Source organism: Gymnoscopelus braueri (assembly GCF_963280865.1).
Source record: "Gymnoscopelus braueri genome assembly, chromosome: 23".
Classification (NCBI taxonomy): Eukaryota; Metazoa; Chordata; class Actinopteri; order Myctophiformes; family Myctophidae; genus Gymnoscopelus; species Gymnoscopelus braueri.
The window spans coordinates 36,010,075-36,023,654 of NC_137625.1; positions in this window are offsets into that span (position 1 = coordinate 36,010,075).

The following is a 13,580-nucleotide window of genomic DNA, read 5'->3' on the forward strand; positions in this document are numbered from 1 at the left end:
GTGAAAGTAGAGACAGTTTGTGGCAAGCACATCAACATGTCCATACACGGACAAATGTGTCCTTGGCATTACCTGAATCAGACTATCCTCTGTTAGCAATGATTTGCATCTGTGCAGCAAATGTTTTCATACCTCTGACAGCCAGTTGGGATGATGGGTGGGAACCAATGGTGGAAAGTAAGTACATTTACTCAAGTACTGTACTTAAGTACGATTTTGAGGTATTCTTACTTTACTGGAGTACGTCCAGTTTCAGTACTTTTACTTCTACTCCACTACATCTCAGAGGCAAATATTGTACTTTTACTCCACTACAATTATTTAGTTACTAGTTACTTTGCAGATATAAATTATTATATTATAAAACATGTATTAACTAGCCTGGTAAACCCTCCCTCCGGAAATCTCAATTCCATTTCATTTCAGGAGTGAGTCTGGCCTGATCCGCCTGTCTGCAATATTGGCTGTGCTGGAGTTGGGCGGGAGTAATACCGTTGACTGACAACCCCTTCAGCCAATGATAATTTTTCCCCTTCAGCCAATCAGCAGTTCACCAGTCTTAATGTGACGCGACGGGACTTTTGAGACAGCCATACCCAAAATGGGTTGCCTTTTTCGGGTACAATGGTGTCACTGCCCGCCCCTACCGGTTCTCTAATTTTTTTTTTTAAAAATAGGCTTTGTCATGATTAATTGACCACATATATGAAGTTAAACAACTAAATTCTATCCAAACGATATCTTATAAGTAAATTCCGTGCCTCAAAATAGAAGTTAGAGAGCTTTTTGAAGTAAAAAAATAGCGGAGAATTGGCCGCACAAGAAAAAGATGGCTGCCGTTCGTGTTTTGGGCTCACTCAAACTCGCCACCTGATTGGCCAACGTAAGCTGTCAATCACAGAACAATGAGCGACGACGCTGATAGGCCCGGCCGTTTGGCATACAGAGCCAATATTGCAGAAAGGCGGATCATGCCAGACTCACTCCTGAAATGAAATGGAATTGAGATTTCCGGAGGGAGGGTTTACCAGGCTATGTATTAACCACTTTAGTCCTATTTTATACATAGGCTATTTGAAAATAGCCGATCTACAAGCTCACAACGCGTCGCAATGCAACGCGTTGTGAGCTTGTAGATCTGCTATTTTCAAAGATTTTAGTACTTTTACTTTTGGTACTTTAAGTATATTTTGATGCCAATACTTTTGTTCTTTTATTCAAGTAACATTCGGAAAACAGTCGCCCAGGTGACCCAGCCGGGGTTGATCAAGCCCTGACTTACGTCCCAGTAGCTACCACGGTCAGTCCTCTTAGGGCAAGACAGTGCCACTCAATCCGCTTGTCCGGAACTACTCGTCCGGGACTGGGGGAGAAGAGAGGCTCTGGCACGTGGAAGGACTAGGCTCATGTGGATGGCCTCCTGGCTGGGCTCCTCCTTCGTCTCACCAGGTCCAGGACCCGAGTGTTGCACCAGACTCCCCCCGATCCAAACATTTCCTTCTGGCGTGATGGTTTCTTGGGCTGTTGTGGTACTGCAGGCTCCACTTGAATGGCCCTCCTAAAAGCCTCACCGTGGATTTGTTGGGCTCCTTCCTCACAGAAGACACAGGCTGGGGTGCCAACCCATACTGCTCCCGGATGCCGTCTACATTCCGGCTGTCAACCGTGTCTCCAGTGGTCACCAAACTATTCCTGGTTGTCACATAGTCTAATTCCTATGAGCCACTATAACTAGAAGTAATAAGTATATTGTTATAATGGTAACCATTTTTTCATAAAAATGTTTCTTTTGTCTTTTCGTGGGAGCGCAGGGAATGTAGGTTATAGTTCTCTTCAGTGGTGGAAAAAGTACTCAAATGTTTTACTTAAAGAGGTGGTGCCATGGTTTTGCACTTTTTCTGTTTTTCATGTGTCTATGAGGTTGATAGAACTTCATTAAGCCCCCCGGTGGTGTTTTTATGGTGTTTTATGTCTTCTCTGACTATTTGGAGTTTCTTCCTGGAGGCTGAAACCTTGAGGGTCAAACGTGCCAATAGAGAAACAGCGCTTTAGTGACATCACAAAGCCATACCCTCCCCCTCATTATCATAACACAACAGGTATGGGCATGAGGAGGAGGAGGGACTAGGACAGGTGGGTGGTGCTAAGGTGGTGGAGGAGGTGCTAAGGTGAGAACCAGGTATACTTAATGAACTGGAGGTGTGTCCACACAAAAACAACATTTTAACACTTACTGTACACTTTTTTTTTTGTTGAAAAAAAATCCTTACATAATAATAATACCTTATGATCAGGTTTTAGGGTTGAAAAATATCATGGCACCCCATCTTTAAGTAAAAGCATCAATACTGCAATTAGAAATATTCTGTTACAAGTGAAAGTCCGGAATTCAAAATGTACTTGAGTACCAAAAGTGAAATTACTAAAATTGTTGAAAATAGTTGATATACAAGCTCACAATGCAACGTGTTTTGCGACGCGTTGTGAGCTTGTAGTTCGGCTATTCTCAAATAGCCTAGTTATAAAATAGGGCTGAAGTGGTTAATGTATGTTTTATAATGTAATATATGTATATCTTTAAAGTAACTAGTAACTAAAGTTTTCAAATCATTGTAGTGGAGTACAATTACAATATTTGTTGTAAACAGAACAGGGGTCTTCAATGTTTTTCAGGCCAGAGAGAGATGCAGGGACCCCCACCCCTACCAGTGGAAAAAGTTGATTTTTTTTTACTTAAGTCAAAGTATCAATACTGCAAGATAGAAATACTATGTTACAAGTAAAAGTCCAGAATGCAAAATGTAGGCTACTCTCTATAGTCATTAAACAAAACGCGTCTTTCAGATTTTTCATATTCCATCCTGATTGGCTGAAATTGGCTTCCAAAGTTTGCAGGAGAGCTCAGTTTTGAACAAAATGCCTCAAATCCTGAACGCAGCATGCAATTTCCGTGAAAATTTGCATGCACATTCCCACTTAGTCAGGGGATACCAAAAATAATCTTCACCAATGTGTTTGTAAAAGTCTCAATGGGCTTTTTACACAAAAAGTATACCTGGAAAAGAATGTCTATGGCCGTTTTTAGCCCAAGGAGTGGTTTTGGTTCAAAACAAATGCTTGCAATGGATTCTGAATCATAAAAACACCCTAGTTTGACCCCTCACATGCTACTTAAAACAGAATTAAATTTGGATTTTTTTCCCACCCCATAAGGTTATGGTGGGTACCCCAACTTTCAGGAGCTGTCACAAATTCTCCTAGGGAAACTGCATTTCAGTCTTTGTGAGATGTGTTACTAGACACCTTTACAAACACATTGGTGAAGATCTTTTTTGGTAAGGAATTTATTCCAAGATTTTTTTAATATCCCCTGACTAAGTGGGAATGTGCATGCAACATTTCACAGAAATTGCATGCTGCATTCAGGATTTGAGGCATTTTGTTCAAAACGGAGCTCTCCTGCAAACTTTGGAAGCCAATTTCAGCCAATCAGGATAGAATATGAAAAATCTGAATTATTTTCTCTCCAGTTCTTTCTCTCTAAAAAGGCCACATGCTCCTTTGCTCTTTGCTGACAATGTTCTCATTCAGTCGCCCTCCCTCTCTCCAATGTCTCCATCATTCCGTCTTTTACTCAGTCAGTCATTCTCCCTTGCTCTCATTTGTCCATGTGTTGTGCGTGCGTGAGTGCGTGCGTGCGAGCAAGCACACAGAGAGACAGACGGGATGGCTTTGTGTAGGTGCTTTGAAGTATCTTTCACATTTTAAGAAAGATGTTCTTCAAAGAACATGTAAAGTCAAAGTGTATCTCATTGAATGTCGGTCTTTCTGTCAATTTCTAAGGCAGAGGAATCTTCTCCCCACATTAATTACATTCTCACCACACCTGGGATGAAAGAGAGAGAGACAGTTGTCATTTAAATAAATGAGAGAAAAGAGGGAGGGGGGGTATGAACCTTATTTTTTAACTCTATGGTATGAACAGTCTGCAGAAAAGAAAGAAAGAAAGGAAGAGGACAGGCACAAAGGACGATGGGAAACAGAGATCATCATCATCATCATCATCATCATCATCATCATCATCACACTTTCCTCTCCCCTCCTCTCCTCTCTCCTTGTTCACTCTCTTCTTTACCTCCATTTGCTCATTCCCTATTATTATTAGTATTAGTAGTGGTGGTAGTAGTAGTAGTAGTAGTAGTAGTTATTCTGTCCAGTTAGGGTGCCTGATACCACAAACTTGACAGTAGCCAAACTTTTTCACAAGGGTCAGGATTAGCCTCTTGCTCCTTTTATCTTTATATGTGAAAGTGGAGTGAAAACTGGAACGATACAAACACACAGTACAAACACATAAAATTGTGTAAATGCCTATTAAACATACAATTCCAGACATACTGTAACATACTACACAAGCATAAATCTTACTTACAGCATTGCATCGAAGGGACTCAACAAATGAAGAAAGTAAAAATCACATCAGGTGAAAAACAAACATGTCTGCACTGTACAAGCAAGCTGTAGCTTCTGCCCAGTCTCTGCTAATTAGCAAAGTAACAACACCTGCTTTAATTAGTGTGTTAGCTGCACCTGCTTTAGGTTAAGTAAGGAGTGCTACAATAAACCTGCCAATAGAGGTCACTGTTTTACTTGTTTAAATAATAAATCTGCCCTGGGGGCAGAACAGTAGTAGTAGTGGCAGCAGCAGCAGTAGTAGCAACAGTAAATAACAGCTGTACTTGAATTGGTGAGTCCACAAATGGGATTGTGTGATGAAGAGTCTTCACATAACAGTATCACTGTTGAAGGCCTCATTTTATAATGAAGCGTCATTATTGTCATTAACACAGGTGGTTGCCTGTGATGTGCTATTCTTTAAACGACCACCAGCTGGTGGTGTTGTATCACATGTTAAATGCTGTGCTACTGTGTAATGCTGTGAATGGGCTGCCCTGCTAATCTCAGACTCAGGCCAGTGGACAAAGCATACATAATTTATAAGTTCTCTATTGATCAATAATACCATGCATCCATAAAAGCTCCGTGTTGGCTTCAGCCGGTCAGGTACACATGTTGAGAGATGAATAAATAGGTAATGTTGACATAACAGAACACATAGTCAGCAATATGAAGAATAGCCTACTTATTGGCACGTTAATACGCTCTGTATTATAAGCTTTTATTACATTTAGTTTATTACATTAAGAGCCGTTATTACATTATGAGTTGCGACATGTGTTGATGAAAAATATCCTGCACCTTCGATAACGAACTGGTTCAATCCTGAACCTTGAACCCTGTCAGTGTTAGTGCAACATTTGTAACGCAGAGATTGCACATCAAGTAACCAAATGGAGCCTTATGGGACCATTTGGTACAAATGGACAGTGGTGGAAAGTAACTAAGTACATGTAATTTGAGGTATTTGTACTTTACTTGAGTATTTCCAATTTCCAATACTTTTACTTCTACTCCACTACATCTCAGAGGCAAATATTGCACATTTACTTCACAAAGTAACCAGTAAATAAAGTCTTCAAATAATTGTAGTGGAGTAAAATTTCAATATTTGCCTCTGAGATCTAGTGGAGTAGAAGTAAAAGTATAGACAATTTGAACTACTCCAGTAAATTAAAAGCACCTCAAAATTGTACTTATAAGTACAGTACTTGAGTACATGTACTTAGTCACTTTACACCACTGTTTATTTGTGGGTCCCCATGCTACACACTGTATGTGTCTATGTCTAATGCATCTTTACCCAGCCATGTACGCAGACCGTGTCCTTTTAATTTGACACGTCTGCATACGTGTGTGCGCTTGCATGCGTGTGTGTGTTGTGTGTGTGTGTGTGTGAGTGTCTATATCTGGCATGTATTGGCTATACTGTATGTGTCTGTGGCCATGTACAGTACAATTACATATTTTGTGTATGTGTGTGACATATTAAAAGGACATACACACATTACACAGTGTGTCATTAAAATTTTACACTGTGTGTGTGTGTGTGTGTGTGTGTGTGTGTGTGTGTGTGTGTGTGTGTGTGTGTGTGTGTGTGTGTGTGTGTGCGTGCGTGCACGCGTGCGTGCGTGCGTGTGATTCATTCAGTACAGAGGGCAGACAGAGAGGCATCCATGAAATCTTCATGGACCAGCCATGTTCTCCTCAGACTGCTGCACGCTCCAATAAACCCATCATATTACCAATCTTTACTTGTGTGCGTACATGTGTGTGTAGGCTACTTGTTTTTCTATACTTGTGAGGGCTAGAATTAGATAAATATATTGTGAGGACCATTTTCCTGCTCCTCACAAGAGAATGGATGTTTTTATGGTTAAAAAAAGTTTTTTAGAGTTGGGAATTAGGAAATGATTCCGGTTGGGATTAGGATTAGGCATTTAGATGTTCGGTTCCTTAACGATACCCGGTCCTTTAACGGTTTCTATCTATAAAAAAGATTGTATAATTCTGCCTTTCATTGTCATTTTAATAAGCTCAGTCCCAACCTTGGGGTACTTCGATGTATGACTGATTTAATGTAAATCAGCGCGATTTATTGTGAGCTTGTATTTTGGCTATTGTTTTATTTTTATTGACTATAACACAGACAAAAACGGCCTAAAATGTCGATGTTCTCACATAAATGACTAATGCAAACGTGAGTGTGTGTGTGTGTGTGTGTGTGTGTGTGTGTGTGTGTGTGTGTGTGTGTGTGTGTGTGTGTGTGTGTGTGTGGGTGGGTGCGTGCGTGCGTGTTTGTGTGACAGTACAGTATATGTGTCATCCAGAGGGCATGAGTCTTCATGTATGAATAATATTCATACATGAAGACTCACATATGTGTGAGTGTGTGTTGCTGCTTTATGCACGTATAGTTTTGTATGAGTGTGTGCATGCAGTTTCACTATGTGTACGCATTGTGGCTTTGTCGTTTGTCTGCTCATTTATGCGTTCATGTGTGTTTATACTGTTCTATAAACATGTACTGTATGCTTGCATGAGGTCATGTGTGCCTGTGTGTTATCTTTGTGTGTGCTTTCTATGCATGTGTGTTTTTATCTGTTCATATGTGTTTATGTGCATGCACGTATGATTTCATGTGCGTGCATGCGTGAGTGCGCTCGTGAGTCTCAGAGCTTGTACTCACATGAGAGACTCTCTCCACTTTATCTCAACCGTACACACACCAACCCATGCTGCTTTAGTCTCATCTCAGCGGACCTTGCACACAAAGCACATTTTAATTACATGTACACTGTTGGCCTCTGGCTTTCAACTGGACCACAAACTCCTGTACTATTATTTTCAAGGTCATGTGTAGCCTATATTACTGTGCATCCATTCATATTTTTCCACCTGTTAAAGCCAGCTGGGATGGGGATTTGCTTCAATCCATAGAATAACTATACTAGAATACTGTAAAACATGAAAGCTCAAATGATTGTCCTGAAAGGAATTCTAGTTTCTACTTATGATGAAGACATGTAACGGATCACTGTGACAGCTATAGCTTAATGATGAACATCAGCTGGACACAGACACAGACTAGATAGCTTGGTATCAGCCAAAATACAACTCCCCAACCCGCACAAGGTCTTAAGTAGCCTGATTATCAGCCTGAAGCTGCGTGGAGCTTCAGTCTGAAATTGGCTGCAGTGTCAGCGATTACAAGGGGGAGGGGATTCGAATTTCCCTAAACCAATCACAAGAGATCCACGGATCCACCTACATCTGACGTCATCGCACAGCTTGTTTTAGCAGATATTCGCTGATTAGCTTCTCGTTAGACCCACCCCCACCTCCTACTCTCAGTGGACGGTACTTTTGTGATCGAAGATATCCTAGGCTCACATTTCAACAACAGACCAAGACGCAGTCCACTCAGAGAGTGGGCGGGGTCTATGGTTTGGAACCAGGCTAGGTCTTAAGCCTAGTTCAAACCAAAGATTTGCAACGAGCAAAAGCATTATTGCCTTTATAATGACCCAATGCCCAAAATAGTGACTGTACAAAATCTAATCTAACAGCAAAGATATTCAGTTATGGGGGTCCCTTGGATTAGAATCAGGCATTTAGGTGTTGGGGTTAGAATCCGATTTTAACAATTCCGGTTCCTTAACAATGTCCTCTTAACGGTCCCGGTCTATTAAAGGAAACGCCAAATGAAACACACAATTAACCTTCAGCTATAATTCAACCCTCAGTGGCTGCTGTGAATATAGGTCCCATGCAGCCTCATTTCAGGGAAGAAGAGTTGCATGATGTTATTTTCTTTAATTGCGGGTGTCTACGGTAGCATCCAACACAGCTGGAGTCCAGCATTGAAATAAAACGTGTCCTATCTGTTTACTGGCAGTTTGTCCAGTGCATTTAGACCAGTGTTTTATGCACAAGGCGCTGTAGTTGCTGGCATAACTTGAAAGTTTAACTTTTAAGTTTAACGAAGGACAGATGAGGATATTGGCAGAAACAGAAACGCCTTCATCAGCTATCTGCTCTTCACAGACACACACCCCCTGGGGAGACCTGGCTCTGTGTGTGTGTGTGTGTGTGTGTGTGTATGTGTGTGTGTGTGTGTGTGTGCGCACCTGCTAGGAATGGGCTACAGTCATCCATTTGAGGTAGAAGGTCACCTGCTGCATGTTTACTGTCTATAGCTCTATACCAATCCCCCCCTCTCTCCGCCTCTCTCTCTCTGTCTCCATCTCTCTCTCTTTCTCTGTCTCTCTCTCGCACCGTCTCGCTCAATCTCTCACCACCTGCACATGATGTGTTTGTATATGCTGCCCCTATACTCACTCCCACACACACACCTCGAGTCTCCACTACTGCCAAATGCTGTATGTTCCGTTTCCAGCATGAGTGTGTGCCTGCTGCATGCCTTGTACGGTATATCTGTTTACTCTGTGCGCACGTGCACGTGCGTGCGTGCGTGCGTGCGTGCGTGCGTGCGTGCGTGCGTGCGTGCGTGCGTGCGTGCGTGCGTGCGTGCGTGTGTGTGTGTGTGTGTATGTGTGTGTGTGTGTGTGCGCGTGTGCGTGTGCGTGTGTGTGCGAGCATCGAAGCATGTGTTTTAAGTGCATATGCTATGGTGGAAAAAGTACACAAATGTTTTACTTAAGTAAAAGTATCAATACTGCAATGTAGAAACACTCTGTTACAAGATAAAGTCCGGAATTCAAAAAACTGCAAAAGTATTGGTATCAAAATGTACTTTAAGTACCAAAATGTGAAAGTACGCATTATGCAGAATGTCCCATTTCACAAGTTTTTTCAAATGAATGAAATTGATAAAAATCCTTTAAAAATAGCAGATCTACACAATCTCTCACAATGCGTCACGATCGGCTATTTTCAAATGGCCGAAATGTATACAGGGCTGATGTGGTTAATGTATGTGTTGTAATAATAATCAAAATCTTCAAAGTAACTAGTAACTAAAGTTTTCATATAATTGTAGTGGAGTAGAAGTACAATAATTTGCTCTGAGATGTAGTGGAGAAGAAGTGAACGTACTGAAAATTGGAATTACTCCAGTAAAGTAAAAAAAATACCTCAGAATTGTACTTTAAGTACAGTACTTGAGTCAATGTACATAGTTACTTTGCACCATTGTACATGTGTGCATGTATCACTCACGTTGACAGGGTGTGTGTGTGTGTGTGTGTGGGGTGCGGTGTGGTCTGCTCCAGTGTGGTGTGAGCTCTATGGTACTTGAGGCCTAATGTGCTCATTTCATTTAGTACTGAGGCACGCTTCACTTATTGACCTGGCTATCTCTGCTGGACATTTAGTTAACCACAGGCTACTCTCACTGTGTGTGTGTGTGTGTGGGAAGGGGAGATTTTATGACTGTGTGTGTGTGTGTGTGTGTGTGTGTGTGTGTGTGTGTGTGTGTGTGTGTGTGTGTGTGTGTGTGTGTGTGTGTGTGTGTGCGTGCGTGCGTGCGTGCGTGCGTGCGTGCGTGCGTGCGTGCGTGCGTGCGTGCGTGCGTGCGTGCGTGCGTGCGTGCGTGTGTGTGTGTGTGCGCGTGCGTGCGTGTGTCTCTCTGTGCGCACTCCTGTATTTGTCTGCCAGTGTAGACGTATCTACAGGCTAAAAGTCAATCAATAAGACCTCTGACAGAAACTGGGATCTGGCTGAGCCAGGAAGAGTTGATGAGACACACAGTTAGAAATATTATGTAGTTTGAATATTAATGTATTCCACCACCTACCGTAGTTACAGGGTGTTAATTTAACTCTGAGCATGTAAAAGTGGACCCCAGACAGAAAGAGCCTAAAACCAATAGATGATTAGATCCATAAACTACAGCAAAGCTACCACTGAGAGAATAAAAAGGTAAGCTAAGCTAATTATAAAGCTACTTCAGAAATGTGTCTAACTAAACAACAAACAAACATACATAGACATATGGGATAATGTAACTATGGTAGCTTGTTTAAAAAAGAAAGTTGCTGCTAATTTCAAGTGTCAGATATCAGTGCTTCCCATGCAACAGCACTTGACTTCAGGATCTATAATCTAGCACGCTGCTAATGTCTGGATGCAGAAAATACAATTTCCTGTTTTTTAAACAAAACAGCCAGCACAAACCAAATGAAGATCTTCTTTTGTCAGCGACTTGAAAAGCCATCAGTCAAGATGTAAAGAAAATCTATGCTTTTCTCAAACTCTTTACACAAACTGTCAGAGCAACGAGCCATTACCCTCAAGTTTAGTTACAGTATATCATAAATAAATCTACGGCTGTTACCTTTCCAGTATCTTCAGCCAGAGATGCCACGATTTATGGCAGTTAATGTGGTTCATATAGACAATTTAGTGATAGTTTTATTGAGAAAATATGCCTTTTACCTTCATACTATTATTTTCATCGTTGCTGGCTTTGCACGTTGATGGCAGAAGAAAATGACCTATTTTCAGCTGGTTAGTGTGCTTAGTATATCTGTGCTGCTGTTTTTAGAAACAGTGCAGGAAATCTGTATTGCCTGTGTCCAGACTTTAGTATCACACCATAAAGTCTGCCCAGGGCAAACTTGAACACACCTTACCAGCACCCTTTAAAGCTGCGTTTCAAAAAGCGATCTTTTAATTGTTTTATACTATCTACGGATCGTTTCTCTTAGCCAGTGGAGCATTAGTTACCATGAGCTGTGCTTTCTTTTTCTGTTCTTTTTCGATCTTCTAATCCTACATTCTCTTAAAATCAGCGTGAGGTTCCTTTTTGTTATTAGCGCGGAGTTCCTGGCCAAACAGGAAACCGTTGCGGTAGTTCCTGGCCAAACAGGAAACCAGTGCATTTCCACCTCCGTTTTCCGGCCAGATGACGTCATTTCCCCGGGAAAGTCCCCCCAGTCCACGTTCAGTAGAAAATATATAAATAAAAGGCTTCCGGGGGTGAAATTCATGGAGTGGGTGTTGTGAAACTTTTGCCACTCACAAAAGATATACAATTTAACTTTAGTTTTGTTGAAAACGTTACCTAGTATGCCTTTAACATACATACGTTTGACATTTTGAATACTTACAGATATGGGAATTAAATGGAAGTGTTGGCAGTAAATATGTTACGTATTTTACGACCTAACTTATCTATGCACGTTTTCGTGGTGTGGTCTTTACTAATCCATTGTAAGTTTGCTAATGAGATCGTGTTAATTATGACACTGTTGTAGCCTGCTGCTTATCGTAGTGGTTCTCAAAGTGGGGTCCGGAGACTCCCAGTGGTCCTTGAGGGGGTTCCAGGGGGTCCCCAGCTAAATGATTCATATAGGAACCAAATGGACTGGACCCTTTACACTACAGTATACTCTCTCTCTCTCTCTCTCTCTCTCTCTCTCTCTCTCTCTCTCTCTCTCTGGGGGTCCATGAAATAAAACATAATCTGAGGATCGAATCACTAGTGCTGGCAAGGTGTCAGGCCTAATATAGATTGTATTGTTTAATAGATATGATCAACTAAACTAATCCTTTAGCAGAGTGTAAAAACAATTGGACCAAGGACCATTTTATGTTCAAAATAACATTAAACCTGTTGTGATTTATCTTGGACTCCTCTGCTTGTAGGCAATACAGTAGCCTATATAGGCCTACACTGTAGCGTAAAGGCTGCATACGTGATAGCCTACTGATTCAATAATTGAAACTGGCTGTATGAAAAATGGTAGAGTGCGGATTTGTATGCACAATTGTGAGCTATCTAACCAAGAGCAATGTCCAGTTCCCATTCAAATTAACCGTAAAAATCGAATTACCCACAGTTAAAAAACACCTCGTCGTCCTGCACAAAGTCGCCTTGTCTAGCCTGTATAGGATGGGTGCAGCGGTGTCCCCAATTAGCCCACTGCCCTCACTTTAAGTGCATGTGGCATCAAGCCGGTCGATGTTTGCATGCAGCGGCGCCGCCGCTGTAGAGCGCAAATAATAATCTACCATTTTTGGTCGTATGTAGCCTATTATAGCGCGTCTGATGGGCGTGGCGGGGCCCGTCTGCCGCGGGCCATGGATCGAGGTATATTCTGCTCCGCGGGGCCGCTGGAGGATGCGTCCCTCCGTGATGACGGATGAGGACTGACAGATCGAGGTTATAGCCGCCGGGGGGGGGGCGGGGGGAGTGGGGGGAGGGGGGGGGGGTGAGTCCATTTTCCTTTGGTCGAGACTCGAGACGCCCTGCCCACCGCGCCGAGGGACAACCGAGACAGAGAGAGCGAGGAGAGGAGAGAGAGGCGACGACAGAGAAGCCGCGCCTCGACTCGATTTCAACCCCTCCCCTCTCTCTCTCTCTCTCTCTCTCTCTCTCTCTCTCTCTCTCTCTCTTCGCCAGTGTTGCCATGTCTGCATATTCTACGCGACTTTATGCTTCTTTTTCTGTAATTTGCTTGTAAAAATTGTGCAACAACTGGTTTCCAGTTTCCAAGTGTAGTTTCTTATTTGGCCTTGTTTCCTGATGTTGTTTAAACCAGTGTTTCTCAAACATTTTCAAGTGAAGGACCCCCACATTATTAATGTGTATTTGTTTTGTCCACGGAACCCCATCTAAAAGTATTTTCACTATTTTGTGACCCATGTACCAGATTGGTGCTGTCAAAATGTTCAAAGAATGTTCAAAATGTTTCACTTTTATCCAAGATTTTTCTCTGTTGCAAATAGCAGATCTAATAGCTCACAACACAACATGTATCACCACACCACACGTTGTGAGCGGCTATTTCCAAATATCCGATGCTCACGTGGCCTACAATAATAGTCGCTTCCTTTTGGGCTTGTTTTCATAGACCTAGTTGCTTATTTCTCTCGCAAAATCTGGCAACACTGCCATCCATCCTCCAGTAGCCTACAACACAAGACAGAGAGGCTTTGCGCTCGCAGCACCGCATTGCTGCTGCTGCTGCTGCTGCTGGTTGCTTCCAACACGGCCAAGCCCACAGAACTATTCTATTGTAGCCTACATACATATATGCACACACACAGTATGTGTGTGTGTATTCATTCAACCTGCAGGGAGACAAACACACACACACACACACACACAGCTCCTCTCCTCGGCATCTTGATCCCCTGCCTATAGTGCTGTGCCT